The following is a 19,981-nucleotide window of genomic DNA, read 5'->3' as shown; positions in this document are numbered from 1 at the left end:
GTTAATCATTAAAAATTTGAAAAGGATGCAAGGAAACGGAACTGCTTGAAAAGCTGTTCTCACTGCCATTTGGAAAATCTGTTTCAATCAGGTCAAAATTCAAAAGGTTAGATCACATCTAACTTGACCTGAATCTCCCAAGTGGAAGGAGAACCCTTTAATCAATTTTCTTGGAAGAGAAAACACATTTCTCTACTCAAACTCAGAAAGCGTCTTTAGACCACCTCATGGAATCAGGCCCCAGACGCGCATCTCAGAGAGGGCAGGTGATGGAAAATGACCGACTCCAGAAGAATCGGGAGGCAAGGGGACGAGAACGGGGCTTCGCTCACAGCTCGAAGCTGACACACAGGCCGAGGAAAACGCTCTCCGGCGTGACTGCGCCGCCTCACTCTGAGCAAACGCGTCCCACTAGCAACTCCTGCTGCCCCTACGAGCCCCAGGCTGCGAGCCGCTCCGGCTCAGATGACGGCCGCCGGCAGCCCGCCACACACGTAAACCACCAACGAACGGAGCTGTGGTGAGGGGCTCAGCTCGCAACGTGAATGCCACCGACACACCACACTTCCTGCTCGTTCCGCCAGACCATCTCCATTCAAGAAAAAGCGAAAACGACCGCAGGGTGGCCACCGCAGGGCCAGCGAGCAGGACGGCACAGCAGCTGAGGAGTGGACTCGGGAGCCACGTCGCCGGGGTTCAAATCCTGCCTCTTCCACTTGCCAGCTGTGGCGGCACACCCTTAGTTACAGAACCTTTCTCTGCCTCAGTTTCCTCAGCCGCAAGGGGGAGACAACGGTAACACTACTTCACGCAGCTGCTGTGGGACACGGGAGTGATGTGTGCAAAGTGCTTAAACACGGTCTGGGGCGGAGAGCACAAACTGCCCGCACGCGTACCAGCACTTCAGCGCTGATTCGCTAATTATCGGTCCAGCGGGCGCTACAGATATTCTCTTCACCCAGGGCCGTGGTGCCCAGACTTCAGCAAGCATCCCGAGAGCGTACTGTAACAGATTTCTGACTCAGAAGGTCTAGGGCGGGGCCTAAGAATGTGTGTTTCTAGCAAGTTCCCAGGTGATGCTGAGGGCTGCTGGTCTGAGGCTCACACTCTGAGAACCACCGCTCTACGCACCGGTTAGCTCCTGTGTTCTATGCTTCGGGCCTAAGCCTTACCTGGTTTATTTATCGGCACGGTGAGCCTGAATGAGAGAAAGTGAGGAGAGCGGCAAAGCAGTTCACTGCTCAGAGAATATCCAAGTGTTCTTCCACACTGCCGAGCACCCCTGCACCTCTGCATGCGGCGGATCGCTCGACAAGTTCCGGCCAATGGGCTGTGGGCAAAGATGACACACATCACTTCCAGGCTGAAGGTTTTAAAAGCTGATGTGTGGCCTGCTGGCTCTCTCCTTACTGTGGCAACCTGGAAGCATGCGCAGTGGCGGGCAGGGGGCTACAGGACGACAGCAGCCTGGACCCTGGGTCACTGCTGGGAAGGGAGCTACTGTAGAGAGCTGCTGGCCTGCAGCAGATTTCACATGAAAAGCAATGACATTTTGTGCGTTGAGCCACTCAGATTTTAAAGTTTGTTTGACAGCTTAGCTTAAGCCCACTAAAACACTTCCTGTCACCGCTATAAAAAGGGCCTTCGCATCAGTCTTAAGTCCAACCTACGGACACAGGTGTGACGTATTTTATAACACAATCAGTTAGCGAGGGTTTCTACCCTATTCTCGTTCACTTCAGTTCATCAAATAGATGAGTTTGTTTTTTTTTTAATCCTCCCATTTTGGGTCTGTTTTTCACCAGATATAAAAATTCTTCACTGCAACATGATTGTGTAACAGTTGCCAATAATTTAGAAAGCTGAATATGCTAAGAAGTATTGAAAATGTGAAAAATAAATACACTGAAGGACTCGGGTCAAAAGTCCCGTGAAAAAAACTGTGCACGCGCGTGCACACGCGCACACACACACACCCCCACCCAGAATCCCTTGACTCTAAAAGACAGGCCAGAAGGAAAGGGTTTCCGTTTTATTTACTAAATCATGTGCAAACTGATATCGTACTTTGCCCAAATAGGAGAAGGTGATCTCTTTAAGGTAAAAGCATCACCATTTAACCACAAAACTGCTCTTAAAAGAAAAAAATCGTAATTTCTAGTTAACCTAGGAACATTTGCAACTTGACATGCAGGTAATGAACTGTTCACAGTATATTACGTTCCAGATTATGTGGAATAAAACATGATAAAGATTCTTCTGTTATAAAAATTACCACTAACCCCACACACACGGCCCAAATAAAACGTAACCTAGAACAACTCCTCAACTTGAACTAGAAAATTCATGAAATAAACAAAATGAAAAGAATTGGGAGGGCTTCCCTGGTGGTGCAGTGGTTAAGAATCCACCTGACAATGCAGGGGACACGGGTTCAAGCCCTGGTCCGGGAAGATCCCACATGCCGCAGAGCAACTGAGCCCGTGCGCCACAACTACTGAGCCTGCACGCCACAATTACTGAGCCTGCGCGCTAGAGCCCGCAAGACACAACTACTGAAGCCCGTGTGCCACAACTACTGAAGCCTGCGCACTAGAGCCCGCGAGCCACAACTACTGAGCCTGCGCGCTAGAGCCCGCGAGCCACAACTACTGAAGCCCACGCGCCTAAAGCCCGTGCTCCGCAACAAGAGAAGCCACCGCAGTGAGAAGCCTGCACACCGCAACGATGAGTAGCCCCCGCTCGCCGCAACTAGAGAAAGCCTGTGCGCTGCAACAAAGACCCAATGCCGCCAAAAATAAATAAATAAATAAATTAATTAATTAAAAAAAGAATTGGGGAGAGAGTATTTAAAAATATGTAATAGAATCACATAGGTCCTTTTGGTCTATGGAGCAAACAGCACTTCTCAGGAGGGCCCTCTTTGTGAGAAGGACTTCAATTGAGTGGGATCTACAACGTCTCTCAAAGGTGGGGGAATTTCTTGCTAGAATTCTCCCTAGCCCTTTCTACAGAGGGCAGGAGAACAAACCCCTTGTGAACACACACACACACACACACACACATTTTAAAACTCATCTCCGAAGAAGCTCAGTGGCTCTTTGCTCCCCAATTAGCACCGGCAGAGCTAAGCTGGAGATGAAGGGCCCTGCTGCCCTGGCCTTCTCAAGTTCCTAGGCCCTTGAGCGCCTCATTCTCTGGGTGTGTCACATTCCACCCCTTGAGGTACTTCCACGTGGCCAAAAAGATAAAAAAAAAAAGGTAAACACTCAGGTAATGCATTTGGTCACATATTATAATTCAGCTGTAAAACCAGAGTTAAACTAATTAAAAAGGCCCCAACACTAATTTCTCTAATATGTTTTATAGCTATTTGGCAACTGCTGGGTTTTATTGGTGAGTAGCTTTTTTTTTTCTTTTTTCATTTCTTTCAGGAGACATGAAAAAGTCATTATAAAAAAAAAAGAAAACCTGAAAATTTAAACATCTCTATTTTTTAAAAAAATCTCATGCCATACTACTTTGAAGACACTGGGGAGAACAATAAAGTCTCCATGCATACCCTAAGACAGGGTTACTTCTCTACTGTTCATTAAGGAGCTAACCCTGGGGAACCTTCTCGTAGGGTAACAGGAATAATGTGCAATCAGACAATAGGTGGATCCATTACTAATCACAGAGCTAAAGAAAGCTGGCAGGGCACCCCGCTAGTACCCTCCTGCAAGGCCCCTGAAAACTCCCTACTGTTCAGCCAGTTAGGGAATGCACACATTAGAGCTGGCTCACAATGTATCTGCACACCGGAGTCGCTGTGTGTACATCTGCAAGAGAGACATAATAGGAACGTCCACATTTAGAAGATGAAAGCCATAGAAAAAGCAATCTCATGTGATTTTTGCAGTCTAACTTGCTCAGTTTATTTCTTCCATAATCATGTTCCTAATGAGAGAATCAAGCTATAAGTAAAGTCCTAGGAGTTTATAATCATGATGCTTTTTATACAGCCAAAAGGCCCTTTCCATTGCTTATACCCAAAGAGGTCTGTGGTGAAACAGACCACCACAGTGGTGGTGACTTCTTTCTACCCACTGTCCACGTGTCCTGGACTCACGGGAGAGCGTCACAGGATGGTTCTCTCCACCCGGCAGCCCCACGGCCACCGTGTAGGCACAAGACTGCAGCGCACTCACTCCTGCCACCTCCTCCAACTTGCGCCAAGTATTAAATCTCAGGCCATGCAAATGTCACGTCCCCGTGGCGTGCAACTTTTACGCAGACCTCAGGCTACAACCAAAACCAGCTCTTGGCTACATGACTCCCGAGCCGGCACATCCCACGCACTCAGCAGCTAGCTCCCCCCGTGGAGTCCTCAGCACAGAGACTCTGCCCGCGCTGCTGCTCGGGGGCTGGCCTGCAGACCACACGACAGCCGGAATCGCTCGGACACAAGCAGGCATTGTCCACTTTTCCTTGAAATCTCAAAATCCTGGATAAGACCAGCAATCAAGTAACACTTCAATCCTCCAACAACCTTAAATCAACTGACCAAATTCTTCTCTTTGGGTCTCAACTCCCCCCTTTACAAATAAAGCGACGACGTCCAATAAAAGCCATTTTCGTCAGCTTTTAAAGCAGACCCACAGCACTTACTTTAAATAAAAGGTTAGGATTACGTGATTGGGGGAAAGCATTTAAACAAACAATGAACGTTATGGACGGAGCTGCTAATAACTGCCCCACAATTTCTGTGGTGCCTTTAGAGTGCTCTGGGGGTGTCAGAGCATTAACTGAACGCTCCCTTCCTTCTTCACGGCTGGCCTCCAGACCCACAGATGACTCATGGAGGCTGAGCTCCGGGCAGCCAGCAGCTGCTCAAACCCAGGCCTGGATGCTTCCCTCCCTACTCCTCCAGCCCCAACATCCCAACCTCTCAACAGGTGTCCCTGAGGCCAGCCCACTGGTGGATGCCATAAGCACATCATCTCGACCGAGCCGAGCAAGGAGCTGCAGGTCCTCACAGGCCATGACACAGAAGGAGACCAAGCCCTTCCACCCTCCACCATGCCCCTTCCCTCCAGCAAGCCCTCTCTGCGCTGTCCACACTCCAAAAAGCCAGCACGAGACCCGCTCCTTGCTTCCTGGGAAGTAGTAGGTTTTATTACTTTTCCATCTGCTGTGAGCGTCTAACATCCAGAGAACTAATTCTTATTTCTCACATGCAATTCATATAGATTTCCCTTCCCTGACAGAGTCACAAACATCTAACCATAAGAGAATGCTTTCCACCTTCAGCATGGCAATCAGGAGGTATATGGTTTCCATGGATACCCAGAAGACCAAATTTCAAAACTAATTACATTTTCAAAAGGAACAATTTCTCTTAGTAAAAAACAAACAAACAAACAAACAAAACCAAAACACAAAACCTATTCGATTCAGGAGCAGGAAAATCTATACCAACCATTTTATTTGTTAACTATGCATTACAGCAAATCTAAGCGCACAAAAACCTTAAATTTAATACTATCAGAAGCTAGTATGTATTTAAAATACGTGTATGAGTATGATTATTAAAACTTAGGCCTAGCAATGCTCTATATGCTTAAGCAGATGAAATTAAAATTTTACAGCTTGCGAGTTTTAGCAGCTTGAGAACTACTAGTATGTGTTAGCTACCCTGGGAAGTCTGCAACTCTGGGATTTCCATGAAAATGTCCGAAAGTAGTTACTGATGCCAAGGGAGATTTTTGGTGTACCACCACAGAGTGCCGCAGGGGTCTCCATCTGTAAAATGGAGCTACTGAGAATACAATTAACAAGAAACCTAAAAATATATAATCATCTCTGCCAAGTGAGCACATTTAATTTTTCAAGTTAGGATGAGCCCTCCTGCCAAAGAAGCCACACAGACGCTCCTCCAGGTGACATGTTCAATTCTGTGCACAGACATGAACTGTGGAAGAATACAGACTAAAACAAAGGCAAACTCATAAAAACAGGCCAAGTGACCTCTGAAGTCCCTTCCAACTCTAAATCCTATGGTTCTTAGAATGAGCCTATAGTTGGGATGAGGGGGGGGAAAAAACCACTCCTTCCTTCCATTTGTCATTTGATGGCCTACGATTAAATTTTTTTAATATTAAGTTTTCTGAGGCCTCCCTTACACTCAGAACTCCTTTTCTACAGAGACTCCGTCTACCAGGGTATCTATGACTTCTATGGTACCCACCAGATAAAGGGTCTTCTCTAGCCCCTGCTTTAAAAACTCCATGACAGGACTTCCCTGGTGGCACCGTGGTTAAGAATCCGCCTGCTAATGCAGGGGACACGGGTTCGATCCCTCGTCCGGGAAGATCCCACATGCCGCGGAGCAACTAAGCCCGTGCGCCCCAACTACTGAGCCTGCGCTCTAGAGCCTGTGTGTGGCAACTACTGAGCCTGCGAGCCACAACTACTGAAGCCCACGCGCCTAGAGCCCGTGCTCCGCAACAAGGGAAGCCACCGCAATGAGAAGCCCGCGCGCCGCAGCAAAGAGTAGCCCCCGCTTGCCGCAACTAGAGAAAGCCCGCGCGCAGCAACGAAGACCCAACGCAGCCAAAAAAACCTCCATGACATTGTGTGTGTTATTTCAATTAAAAATCTGAAAGAACAATTCACATTAGGAATACAGAAAAACGACCCTCGTACCCTCGTGATGGTATTTGGACACCATTTGAACCTGTTAATGCATCACTTTCTTTTCCTGCAAATCTGGTCAAAATACATAATATTTTGGTATGTATCTGGATCCACTGGAAGTTTGATTCTAATGCTTCACGTCAGCTCATAAAGCAGCTGCACATCCCTGAGGAGAGCTGAGGGGGGCGTATCGAGACGTTATAAAACTCCTGGGCGTAAATCACTATGAAGTATCTTTCTAACTTGCCCATCTCCTTAAGCAGAGCATCGTGAATCAACATATGATTAATCTAACCTTTTTGGGCGATGACTCAGGATCACTACAGTGAACAACTATTACACAAGGTGCCTTCGGAAACTAGTGTCATAACCCTCCCCCTTCAGTTTTGCTCCTATGCCACACGGGCCTCAGTCAGCCATGCTTTTTTTTTAGCTTAAATTTTTATTCCAGAGACGCACTGAGAGCATGTGGATATACATGCAGTTGTAAGAAACAACACAGACGGCCCCTCTGTTCAGGCTGTTTGCGTTCTCCTGTCTCATCCCCGGACATCCCTTCTTGCTGCTCTCAGAGCATCTCCTTCTGATGGCTTTTCTCCACCCTCAACCACCAGCGTTGGCCTCTAATTTCTTGTGGACTGGAAAATGGGAGACGAGGTGGTCAGGGCCGTATCTACAGTGAGAATAAATAGTGCTAAAGTGTGGGCCCAAGGACCATCATGAATCAAGGGTAAGACTGTTAGCACCGCGACTTCCTCCACCTGCCCGGCTTCCAAAAGCTTTATTTTTTTGCATTCCCCCTCTGCCACCCCGGTGATTCTCCCTCACTCCCAGGCTAAAGATTCTGGACCTCAGAATGCCAAATAAGTGACCTCCACAGAAGTGATATATTACTTTTGAGTCAACTGAATACTAGCTAAGCAACTGCTGCTTCCATAACTGGTAATTGGTACTCTGGCAGTACCCAGTGTCTTACCCTGAACATTATCTACCAAGCACTGTTAATAGCCTGAAATGAAAACACAGAGCCTAAAAAAAATTTCAATCTTTTTTTGCTGGCCTCACTGATATTTTTAAAGAAGTTTTAACTTTGTACTACTTGGAACAATTCAATTATATAAGTTAAAGGAATAAAGTTCTAAAAAAGATACGATACAGAGCATAATGAATGTGTTTCAGAGACTTCAGTAAATAAGAAAACTGTCACTTTGTTCTTCTACTGCATTAGGAACTTCTCAAACAAAGAGGCTTGATGGAGGCAGACAGAAAGGGGCTTATCAGCTTAAGAAACGGGAAGGATGGTACAATTAACTGTCACACGGTCAGATATAATTCACTCTGACGAGGCCAATGAGAGACAACAAGGCAGTGAAGGTCCCCATCTTGTCTCTTTACATAATACCCAAACACCCCAGCGTGGCAAACCACCTTTTCTTTAAGGGTTATCCATACATGTGGCCTGAGAAGAAAAGCAATAGCCTTTGGAGGGAGGGGGGGAAGGAAGGACAAGAAAATAAGAGAAGGAAAAGGAAGAAGTCGCTTATCTGCACCACAAATGCCCCCCGCTGCTCACTCACTCCAAGCTGAGGTGCTGTATCCTAGGTATTCCAGGGGAAAAAGAAAAAAAAACAAAAAACAACTGCATTTCTTTCTCAGTACAGTCTCGTCTCCGCTCCACAGACCCAGCCCTGCCCAGGGGAAAGCGGCTGCGCTCAGCCCCGCGGACTCCGAGCTGATGCTCTGCCTTGGCAAGGCGAAGGTGAAGTGTTGTAAACGCACGAGGACAGCTCAGGGAGGATGCAGCGGAGGAAACGCGAAAGCAACTTCTCCACCAGCCACCGACAGCACAGGCTACGGGGGAGCGCTCACCCTCACAGGGTTAAAAGATGCTCCCAAACAAGCAGTTGAGAACCCCGGGGACCATAAAATGCGAAAGGCGTGTGGTGTGAGAGATACTAAGAAAAACAAGGGTTCTATTCTAAAACAGATGTACAAAGAGAATTCGGTCTCTCCTCACGTGAGGATACAGTTTCTTGAGTTTTCACAGTGCCAGACACACTAGGATCAGAAACATGCTTCAAACAGTGTAAAGATGGAAAGAAAAAAAGCCTCCTGCCTCCTCCCTCCAAAAAAGAAAAAAGCAAGCAGCGACACACCAGAAATAGCCTGAGCCTGCTTCTAAGCACGGGGCTCTGTGCATCAGGAGAGGCTCCCCTGCAGTGTGTGTTACAGTGAGCTCCAGCATGACTATATATGGTATGTTTACGGAGGGATTAGACACAAACACCACGCAGAACTTACGTCAGACCAGAGCTGGCTTTTAAAGAGCTCAGTTTCTCCGAGTTGAGGGCCACAAGACATCCCTACGTCCGAGCAAACTGCAGATGCTTTACAAAGCAACATCTCATGACTTACGGGCACTCGGAGCGCAGGGACTCCCCCTCGCTGCCCTCCACATCCCCATCCCGACCTCGCCTCCTCCTCTCCCCACCGTCCACCTCCCCCCCGCCCCCCCCATGCAGGCCGTCCACCCTGCAGTCCCGCAGAGGCATCAATGCACACTCAAGAATGTCTCTGTTGAATGGGGCCTATGTTACATGACTAAGGGCACAGACATGGATTTCTCCAGAAACAGCTGGCGAGGCTGAGGCCTCTTGCACAGGCTCCTCATTGCCACAAAGTATTTTCATCACATCAAATGTCCTGCCAGAGAGAGGGAAAGCCAGACACTGAAGTGGGGAGGGGGCGGGGGAGCAGGGGATAATGTGAAGATGTTTGAAAGTCCTGGGAGAGGAGCGGGGGAACAGAGGAGGTCAGAGGGAGAGAGCGGGAGGGACAGAGAGAGGGAGAGGGACAGAGGAGAGGGACAGAGGGAGAGGGAGAGGGAGAGAGGAGAGGGACAGAGAGAGGGAGAGAGGGAGAGAGAGAGGGAGAGAGAGAGAGAGGGAGAGGGAGAGAGAGAGAGAAGGAGAGGAGGAGAAGGGGGAGGCTTCATCACTGGTTTAACAGTCTTGCCCAACCTGTTCTGCGGTGCGCTCTGTTAACTCCTTTCTGGCAAATGGATGCGCACAGCAGCCCTTTCTTTCTTCGTCTTTCCCCCACAGCCAGGCTGCAACTGAAGGCAGACTTGCAGAGAAAAGTCCCAAAGAAAAAGGCTAAACCCATTCCTGACTGGACTCAAACCCATAATTTGTATCCTGCAGCAGGAGACCTTCGCTGCCAGCTCCCAGGGCGTCTTCTCCACCAACTTCCCAGCCCTCTCCATCTCCTAACTCTCCTCCTCCCCTCGGAAATATGGAAATCGAGGTTGGGTCCTGAACACAGCTAAGTGGAGGTGAGGGTGAGGGAGGCCCAGTTTTTACCCTCCGGAACAAAGCACTACGGGAGAAGGAAGCAAAAGGTGGTTTTTCTTCTTGCTGTTTTTTGCTTGATATTAGGCATTTACGGGGTTAACAGACAGCCTGCAGACCAGAAATTTACCTGCTTAGCAACAGAAGCATCAACTAAGCCACACTGGTTGTTTTGACACAGGAAAAGCAGTTTCTACCTGGTGAAAATACCTGGTGATGTTTCAGTTGCCATTTTAAGCAACACACATATTAATCACATGAGAAGGGCAGTAAAGAAACCATGGTTAAAGGGAGAAAAACTCCAAAGAGAGTTTACCCAGCTTAAAGGGGCAGATCAAAACCAAGCATGAAAACGCTGGACCTAGTAAGGAAAACATGCTCTACAAGTTAACAGCAGACTCCACGGTAGAAAACTGCTCTTGGAAACCCTGAAACCGGGGCTCACTTGCCCCCTAACTTGTTTGCAGCTGCTGCTTAGTCTTTACGTCGAACTCAAGGACTCTTCAGGTAGTGGGACACAATCCTCACAAAAAGACAGATTTTCCCCCTCTGAATGGTGAGATGAAAAGGAAAGCATGAATCTCACAAACGATTACACTTTCTTCCTTAAACATACCTGTATGTCTCAAAATGCAAGTGCAACCCGGGGCCTCCCTATCTTCTTTGAAAGACGAGCGAATACAATCCTTGAAACCTAAATATCTACTTTAAAATTCAACTACAGAGAGCTTCTTCAGTTTCAGCAAATGGCTGTTTCATTTTTGGAAGCTCCAGGATGCCAGGGTTTGTAGAGTTGGTTGCTGTAGGATGTTTACTGCTGTTTTAACAGAAATGTGTCTCCTTAGCCAGAGCAAGGCCTAAAAGCAATTGGAACTAACAATTTGGTCCAGTTGTTGAATATGTAAAGCACAGTAGAAAAATATGTTAATACATTCTTTCACCTAAAATGCAATTAAATAAAACGTAAAGGAGGAATAATGCCAATGCATGCATACATAACACATAAATAATTACAAGACCAAAGAATGAGAGAAACAAAACAGAAGTGAAATTCTGAACACTACTGGTATCATTTGGGGATGGAACCCTGTTTCAAGAAACAATGATAAACAGTCATTTCTAATGATAATATTCAAATATTCTAGAAAACCACATTGTACTTTTAACGGCTTCCCTTAAAATCTAAACTGAAGAAGATACTGGATGACAAAGAGATTTTGTGTAAAGCTGAGGAGATGTAATGATCTAGGAAAAAACCCAACTTTCTAACTTCGACCCAGTTTAAAATAAAATTTCAAAGGCACATGGTTCTACAATATTGTAAAAAAAAAAGAGAGAGAGAGAGAAAGCACATATGCAAAAACCAAGCCACAAAACTAATCTCCTCCTTTAATAAAGTAAAATACTTGCACTTATTCAGAACCTCTATACTAACAGTTGAAGCAAATTAAGCCTTATTTCTGAAACTTATATTTGAAAAATGTAAGCTGGGTCAAAGAAACTAGTGTGGACAAAATGGTGGTATTTAAAGCAAAAATCTGGCCTATGCAGAAGCAAAGAAGAAGAAAAAAAAAAAAGGAAAAGGGAAAAAAAAGGCCGCAGTGATGCACTCTGGTCGCAGGCAGAGTGGGCTGCAAGGCCAGTTGTATCTAACAGTTGTGCACGGGACGACAAATGGTGCATTCATAAGCTGCGACAGCAGAGGCTGTTCAGAGGCTGTAAAGTCTGCGCTCGAAACGATGAGCGGCCGCCTCTCCTGTTGTTTCACAGTCAAGGAGTGCAAAAAAAGATGGATTCAGTTAGAGGCACAGGCTGTCCCCTCAGCTGCGGCAAAATGGTGAGCAAGAGGGTCTAGATAAAGAGGCCCAAGTACCATTTACCCTCTTCTAACAAGAGCTGGGCCCGATGATAACTGAGTAAACACCTCTACAGAAGATAACACGGCAAGAGCGGTGGGGGGTGGCGGAGGCCCGGCAGAAACCAGAACGGACATCTTCTCCCGCCCTTTCTAAAGAAATTATTCAGCATCCCTAAATCCACAGCCTCCGACCAAGGGATTAAACGTCAGTAGCTTTATTACCTGTGTGTGACATTACCTCTCCGCAGCCTTAACAAAAGAAACATCTGGTCCCAATTATTCGGCATCCCTGATAATTCTGTCAAAGCGCCAATTTCTTAAAAAATTAATTAGTGGCATTTACACCTGCCAGAGCAGACGGCCTATCAGGGGTCTAGCACAGGTACCACACTATCTCGCTTAACAGGAAACTCAGGGTTGCAACAGACAAGCATCGGATAGGAGAATTTCAAGGTTTATGTGCCATTTCCTAACTCTAAGAAAAAAAAAAAATCCCAGTGGCTCAAACGTATTCATTTGTCTCATCAGACATAAATGTACAAGTAACCTGTTTATAAATACAATTTTGAAAGCTGATTATATGGGGTGTTCATTAAAATCACCCTGGAAGCTTTTTCGAACGGACAAGCCCCAGCCTCACAACGGACCTACTGAACCTGAATCCCCTGGTCTTAAGAATCACTGGATGCTGCAGCCCAGCGAAGAGTGATCACCCAAGAAGGCACACCAAAAAAGAGACAAGTCACAGGGCGCAGGGCTCACCGGAAGTGCTCTGGGTACTGAGCTGCTCATGGGGACGGACGAGGGCCCCGGGTGGGTGAACCAGCCTCATGATGGCACAGGGGTGCAGGCAGGGACCACCCGCACGCCCCGGTGCTAGCTCGGGGCAGGCCTGCGGGGACACAGGGCACACTCGGCAGGGCCCTGGTGGCAGGCGGCCTTCAGGCCCCAGGAGCGAGGCCCAGCGCTCCCACAGGCCCTGCCGTCCCCCCACCGGGTCGGGGGCGGGGGGGGGGCCTGAAGCGCAGCACGTGGAGCCGGAGCCCGGCGCAATGGGCTCATCGCTACTACGACCACGTGGACCACGGAGGGGCCCGGGGACAGAGGCCCGCGGTCTGCCGCCGCCGCCACTGCTGGGAGTTGGGGGGCGGATTTAAAACCTGAGGCCACGGTGGCTTGTTTGGTTCCGTGGTGCCCCTCGGCCTCCATCCGCAGAACGCGGCTCACATGGGAAAGAGGCAACAGCCGCCCAACACTGCGGAAGAGGACAGAAAGGACCAGGCGCCGCGCTGCCCCGGGCGCCCCGTCACACAGAAGCTGCCCCTGTCCTTCCTCCTCCACTCATGCCTTCCCCCAACCGGGCTGCGTCCCCTCCTCCTCCTCCTCTTCTTCCCCGGCCGCCTCCCCCTCGGCCTCCATCCTCCTCCTCGGCCTCCTCCTCCAACAGGCTCTGCGGACATTTTTTCAGCCACATGCTGTTCTCATTAAAACGGCCATCAGGTAAGCCAAACCTTTTAACGTGGACTCCTTCTGGGCAACAACTACCAGACGCGAGTGGGCACGCTCACGCCCATGCAAAACTTCGGGAAACTTAAGTGGTCACGGCTAAATGGCCTCAAGCGAACACCAGGGGGAAAAAAAAGAGGGAGCACTTCCTTCGGGGCGCACATGTGTTCAAATCTCTACCTGAGAGGAACCCATTTCTAAAAAACGAACTCAATTACTAGACGGGCTCTTCGACGGCCTCCGGCCGCCCTCGAGGTTGCCGCCCGGCCGCCGCGGCCCGAGGAAAGCGCGTCAAGGTCTTCGTGGAAGCGACGCCGGCGCGGCCCACGGGAAGGCGGCCGAGCCCCGCCCCCCCGTCCCGCCCCCGCCGGCCGGCCGGCCAATCGGCGCCCACCGCCCTGACTGACGGCCCCGCCGCCCGCTCACGGGGCGGCCCCGCGCGGGCGCCGAGGTGGGCGGACGGCGCGGAGGCCCGGGCTGGACCAGCGCCCCGCGACCCCGCCGTCCGGCCGTCGACCGCCCGCTCCCCACTGGCCGCCGCGGCGGGACGGGCACGGGCGAGTCCCGGGACGACGGCCGCCGCGCGCTCTGCTGTGCGAACGCACTTCAGCTTAGACGGTCCCAGTGCACGAAGGCTCCGCGGCCCGAGGAGGGCCGGCTGCCCGGCGGCCCGGCCGCCTTCCGCCGCGTCCTCCCAGGCCCCTCCCCGGCCCGGCCGCCTGGAGCCCAGAACCGAAATCCATCCAGACAGCCTCGATTCGGTCGGTGCCTCCCTCCGGGAAGGAGACACGACCCTCGGGCGCGCTCCGCAGCCCCACCCTCCGTGTCTGCCACGGATGCCTAGGGGGCAGCCTGCAATGAAGGGCAGGAAGAGGGTAGTTCTTACTGTCTCTGTAGTTTTTAAAACGTGCAGATCCTTTTCACTGAAAAGAAGCACAAGTCACATTCCTATTTTCGGAAAGAAGACACAGGCGAAAGTTTTAGAATATTACATGATTTCCGAGACGAGCACGTTTACTCTATATTTGGCGATATTTCATCTAGCAGACTTCACTGTGCTAACTCCGGAAATGAAATTAGTGCTCAGAGGGCAATCCCAAACAATCTCTGAGAAACGAAAATAAAAGGAAATCCCTATAATATCAGGTCGTCAGAATTATCACGATATATGTTATAGTACTTCTTTGCTGGGACCTTGAGAACCTTTCATCCTAGAAGGCAGTCCTGAAAAAAATTTTTCTTAAGGAAAGGCAAGAAAAAAGTGTTTTAAAATCACTTGTCTTGCCATTCGGAGCATCTGAAGAAATCTCTTTTAACCCCAGGACAGAGAAAGGCCAGACCAAGTGGCCTTGTCTTAGGCCCACAAAACCGAAGAGAGGATATTGAAAGTGTGAAACTTGACCCTAAATTCTCAATAATTTAAAAAAATTCAACATCCATGTGACCTTGGACTCTCTCATTTTCATCTGTCTCTTGCAGTACACTCTCTTTGCTAGCCATTCAGCACACTGCAAGCCCTGATAAAAGTAGTTAATGTTTACTGAAACCTGGGCATGAACTGTACTAAACCTGATAGGAGTGAAAAGGCAAAGTTCTGTTAACAGCATCCATGCACAATAAAAAAAATTTTTTTTTAATTAAAAAAGAGGGGGTGGAGGACCAGGAAAAGAGGAATCTTTTTTTTCTTTCTAATTTGAACTTAAAAATCTCTCACTGATGAATACATCAATTATACATCCCCCAAAGAGGCTTTTTATCTTTGTTGTTATCTTTCTGGAAAATTTTCAACACAAATATAGTTCGATCATTTAAGATTTTTCTTAATTTTTCTTTATAGACCTTAAGACTGAAACCAATCTTTATATCTCTTGTTCTCTGTCTTTTTTGGAAGGCCCAGGTACATGATCAGTAACCAGTTTTAATGATACTACTCTCAAACTTTATTCATTTGAATAGCTGCTTACAAGTTACAGCTAAAGAACTGGAGTTCATGCAAAAATAAGTTTAACATTTCAATGGATATCATCTAAAATATTTTTTCTTCCCTTGACTTTTTACTTTTTCAAATGTAAAAACAGTTAATTTCAGTCTGATCAGATCTTTAAGTCTAACATTTCTTATACCATTACCTTCACTCTAAGTATATCGTTGTGGATCGGAACTTACTGATATTTTTAACTTACTGATAATCTATCTTTTCCTCCCGTTTCCACACTATCCCTTTTTCTCCCATTACCTCAGTTAAAATAATATTTCAGCTTACACACATACACACACACAGACTGTATCCTGAACAGGATGCTCTCAGGTGTTTAAAGCCAACTTTCTCTCTCCCCATCCCCCCTTGCTTAAAGGGCAGCAATAGAACCAGTCACCTTGGAAACAAACATCACCCAGTGTTTGCAGAACAAACAATGGTACCTTTTCAGCCAGTACCAGGCAGGCAGGCCAAGGGGCAGCCTAGCAATTCTGGGCCATACAGGAGTGTTAACATATTGCATTCATTCAGTGCACGAAAAAGTAGTTCAGTACTGAAAATGAAGCGTTTGAACCTCTCAAACGTGTGAACCTTTGGCTAGAAACCACAGTCAAAGCCAGGGAGGTTGAAAAGTCCAATAAGGCTACCCATAGTCAGAAGAAAATCTTTTCATTATTTTTGGAATTGTTTTTACATACCTCATGAATAAGGTAAATTACACTCTTGTCACTGAGAATTACCTTCTCTGGCAACTAGGAAGAAGTTGCTTAAAATCTTAAAAAAAAAAAAAAAAAAAGCATGTTTTATCTAATTACTCTTACAAAACCATCATGTCATTTTTAAAAATATGCCACTAAATACTGGTTCCTAAAACATGTATATTGCTTGGCACCTAAACCCTCATGAATTTCTAGTACTGATAAAGAAATCTGACTTTAAGCTAGAAAATTAATTATCAATTTTTTAAACAGTGCCAAACATACATGAATCTATAAGGGCCCTAGATAATAACACACCACTTTTTGACCTTGGATAACAACAATTACTAAACTGTCATTTATTAAAGACTTACAAGGGCTAATCACTTGGGGTAGCTCAAGTGTGAGAGGAGATTCTGTTGTTATCGTTTTTAAAAAGCTCAACTGGATGGTTAATTTAAAAGAACACACACAAGTGTTCTTCAGATCCTTCAGAATGAAAATTTTAAATGTTAAATGTAATTTAACAATTTCCTCCTTATTCTGGGTGTGTGCCGAAGTTTTCCTTCCCACCAATTAAAAGAGAAGGCTGGGCCCAACTGAATTATTTGGACAGGAGTTTGATGTCAGTTAAATACCACAGTAACTGGCATTTTCTGTCACCTCCAGACTGAGGGACAAATGCCTAATTAACATGGACCAACATGCAGCTTATACTGGAAAAGTGCCTGTCCTTTTTCTTTCTTTTCTTTTTTCTCAGATTTAGGTCTTTAACATCCTTGAGTTAAAGTGCACAATGCCATCTGACTGAGGTGTAAAAGTCTAATTAACTAATAATGCTTTTTTTGCAGCGACAGTAAATCAGTTAACATTATTAATCTTTCTGACTGGGCCTGAGGGAGGGAGGGAGCCTTTTGAAAGGGAGCTGAACGGTTAGACTGGATGCCCTTGAAAATGAAAAGGAACCCTGCGAGGGATGACTGATAATCCTAAAAAACGACTGAGAAATACTTTAAAATACCACCACTGGGCGTAGCACCAGGCCATCCTCTGAAAACTGGAGCTGCGGCTCCAGGGCTGGGAGAGGAAGAGGAGGAGTCTTCGCCCATCCTTTCCTTCCAGGACCACAGAGAGCAGAACTGGAGCCTTGCACTCCCTTCTCTGATACTGCACCTTTCCAAATCATTGGTCGTTTTTTAGTAGACCAAACAAAAAGTACTACCTAGAGTAGCTTGGGTAAACCAGTCCTACACTTTGGCCAGTTCAGGCTAGTTTCAATTTATCAGGAAAACAACTAACTTAGCATTTGGCTGCTCAGCTTTAGCTGCCTTCGTTTTACTGCCTATTCAATACTCTAAAAATGTGCATGCGTGTCATACTCATGTTAGCAAACCATAAATGTATCGCATGAATGCCAGCCTCTGAAGAGGAAAAGCCAACAGCCAGACAACAACTTCCGAACCACAGCCTGGTCTGAACCGAAACAATGGCAGTGACTGCCGTCCACCTTTCCACCCTCTGCTCTGGATTCCCCCTCCCTGCACCCCATTCCAGAAGGCGGCTCCTTCCCCTGGGGCCCAGGGGACAGGGGAGGCAGTCTCTCAGCACCCCCCTGTTCCGGCCGCCTCCCAGGCCTTCTCTGGAAAGCCAGGGACAGGACGAGTCAGCCCAGAGCTTTGGGGAAGGACTCCCAGTGCCAAGCCACTCCTGTCCCCAGATCCAGAGGCGCAGGGAGACCCAGGGCGATGACCCTGGCCACACGCAGCTTCCTCCACGTTCTCAAAGAACATCTCAAAGAGGCGGAGTTAGGAAGAAAAAGAAGGAGGCCCAGGTGCCAGGGTGGCTTTACCTTCTCCCCTCCTCAGTATTTCTATTAAGTTTCTGTTTCACTGTCCCCTCTCCTAAAGAGTAGGTGAAGTGATGCACACCTTTTAATGAAATTCTGTGGGAAACACAACAGATCTGATTAACAATGTGCTTTTTACAAGCCACCTGATAATAAAGCACTCTTGAAAGCATCAAGGTTCAGAACTCAATCCATTTTGAACTAAGATATTTACGCTTTAATAGATTTAAATACCCTTAGAGAGTGTTAGTCATTACTTTGTGCACCATTATGCCTAAAAATCATCTTTTCTCCTGTTCAAAAAGGAAGGTAAGTTCAGAGAAAACTTTACTTACGTATTCCTAAGTTTAGTATGTACTCATAACCCCCTCCTCAAATAACATCTCTTACAAAAAACTTGGTTATTTACTATTATCTCCATGTTGCCTAGTCACTGGGACCAGCCACTGAAGGGGGAAAACCCCAGCTGATTAAAAAATTCTTCAAGATAAACTAAACTAAAATCCTTAAGAAAGAATTTATAACTCACTTCTTTTTTTTTCAAAAAGATAATTACTAACTTCTATAAAACAAAGGCAAGATTTCAGAAAGATAATTACTAACTTCTATAAAACAAAGGCAAGAGAAGGCGCTGATGGACTCCCCTTTCAAATCAAACCTCTCTTAGAATCAGAATTGTGAAACTGCTTTGGAATTCTTGAAATGATGTTTGGAGGGTTTTTGCCCCTGGAAACCTTTGTGAGGTCATCATCCATCAAAAGTGACCATCGCCCTCCGTGGATACTTGGGAGACTCATCGTGGTTGAGTGCTGGTCCCACTGTACGGATGGCCACAGCCCTGGAACTGAGGTCAGCTGACTGTAATCACACTCTCACCAGGTCCACTTCATGGAAGTAATTCTTCCACATCAGGCCCAGCTGATATGGGCTTACTGTGCACCCTGTTTTGCTAAGAAACTGTTGAAGATTTTCTAAAGCAACTTGGAAAGGCTATAGAAGCTTGAAATAAAGGTAACATTCAACATTTTTTGAAAATACGCAGACACCACATAAAACTTAAGCAGAATACCTGCTCCCAGCCCTGACTCCTTAAAAAAGGTGAACACTGGGATGACTGTCCTTCATCAGATAATACAGAGACATCAGAAATGAGGCGGCTTCTTCTGCCACCCATATCTTGGGGGACTAAGCAGTGCAAGAACTTTTTTCTCACAGCCCAAGACTAGTGTTATATGAGGCATCACTGTTGAATAACAATTACTATGAGAAAAAACCAGGACTATAGGAGAATGAAGATAAGGTTTTTGAGTAAGGTCACACTCCACTGGCAGGTCTTTTGGCTGCTGCCTTGCCATAAAGAAGCTTTTAGGATGCTTAGAATTTCTCTAGTTTTATGGTACTTTTCCTTTATATAAAAAGACAATAGCTTCTAGCCTCACAAAGATTTTTCTGTTTGCTTTCACTGATTAAAAAGAAAGAAAATGCAGCCTGGGGGTATCATTATGTCACCTCCCAAGAATATTATAAAAAAGATACTTCCCATTTTACAGATGGAAAAACCCGAGGCACAAGGTGTAACGTCTTTCCATGAACCATAATCAGGGTTGGGCTTGGGTTTGGGACCTTAGTCTCCTAGCTGACAAATCCTCCTAGCTGACAAATCCAGCCCTCTCTGTAGCAGATCATATGAAATTCTTGAAAAGGACCAAGGGAGATGGTTCATCAGGTGTGTTGAAATGTTCCTGACTCAATTCGCTTCTCCAACAACATTCCTTCCTCTGAAATGATGAGGAAAGTGAGGTGGGGTGGGCCCCTCTGGAAACGTCAGCAGTGAGCAGTTGGGAACAAACTGTACCTTCCTAACTTGTCATTTAATAGCCCTCGGACCCTCCGCCTACACAGCTGTCCCTGGAGTTAGAGGATCCCACTCGCCCTTCAGAAGGGGTCTGATTGTTGTCTTCCTCACGTTAGACCTTAGAGTGATTCACAGGCAGGCTCTATCTTCCTGAGGGCAGGGGCCTCCTAGGGGCTATTTCAGAGGCTCCGCTTATTCATAGGCCCATCAAG

General features: G+C 46.9%; 1 protein-coding gene across 7 annotated transcripts in view; it reads right to left on the bottom strand.

The window, feature by feature from the left end:
* Positions 1-19,981, bottom strand: part of RREB1 (ras responsive element binding protein 1) — a 169,231-nt gene that overhangs the window by 87,369 nt on the left and 61,881 nt on the right. Inside the window, exon 2 of one of the 7 annotated variants that reach the window (XM_061195692.1) lies at positions 1,173-1,330. The exons of the other annotated variants lie outside the window; for them this stretch is intronic. The gene's annotated coding sequence lies outside the window, so the exon portion shown is untranslated. The remainder of the gene's footprint in view (positions 1-1,172; positions 1,331-19,981) is intronic. 7 annotated transcript variants of the gene reach the window in all.

Source organism: Eubalaena glacialis, chromosome 7, assembly GCF_028564815.1.
Source record: "Eubalaena glacialis isolate mEubGla1 chromosome 7, mEubGla1.1.hap2.+ XY, whole genome shotgun sequence".
In the NCBI taxonomy this organism is placed as follows: Eukaryota; Metazoa; Chordata; class Mammalia; order Artiodactyla; family Balaenidae; genus Eubalaena; species Eubalaena glacialis.
Note: the sequence above shows the minus strand (reverse complement) of the source record. Positions and strands in the feature narration are given on the sequence as shown.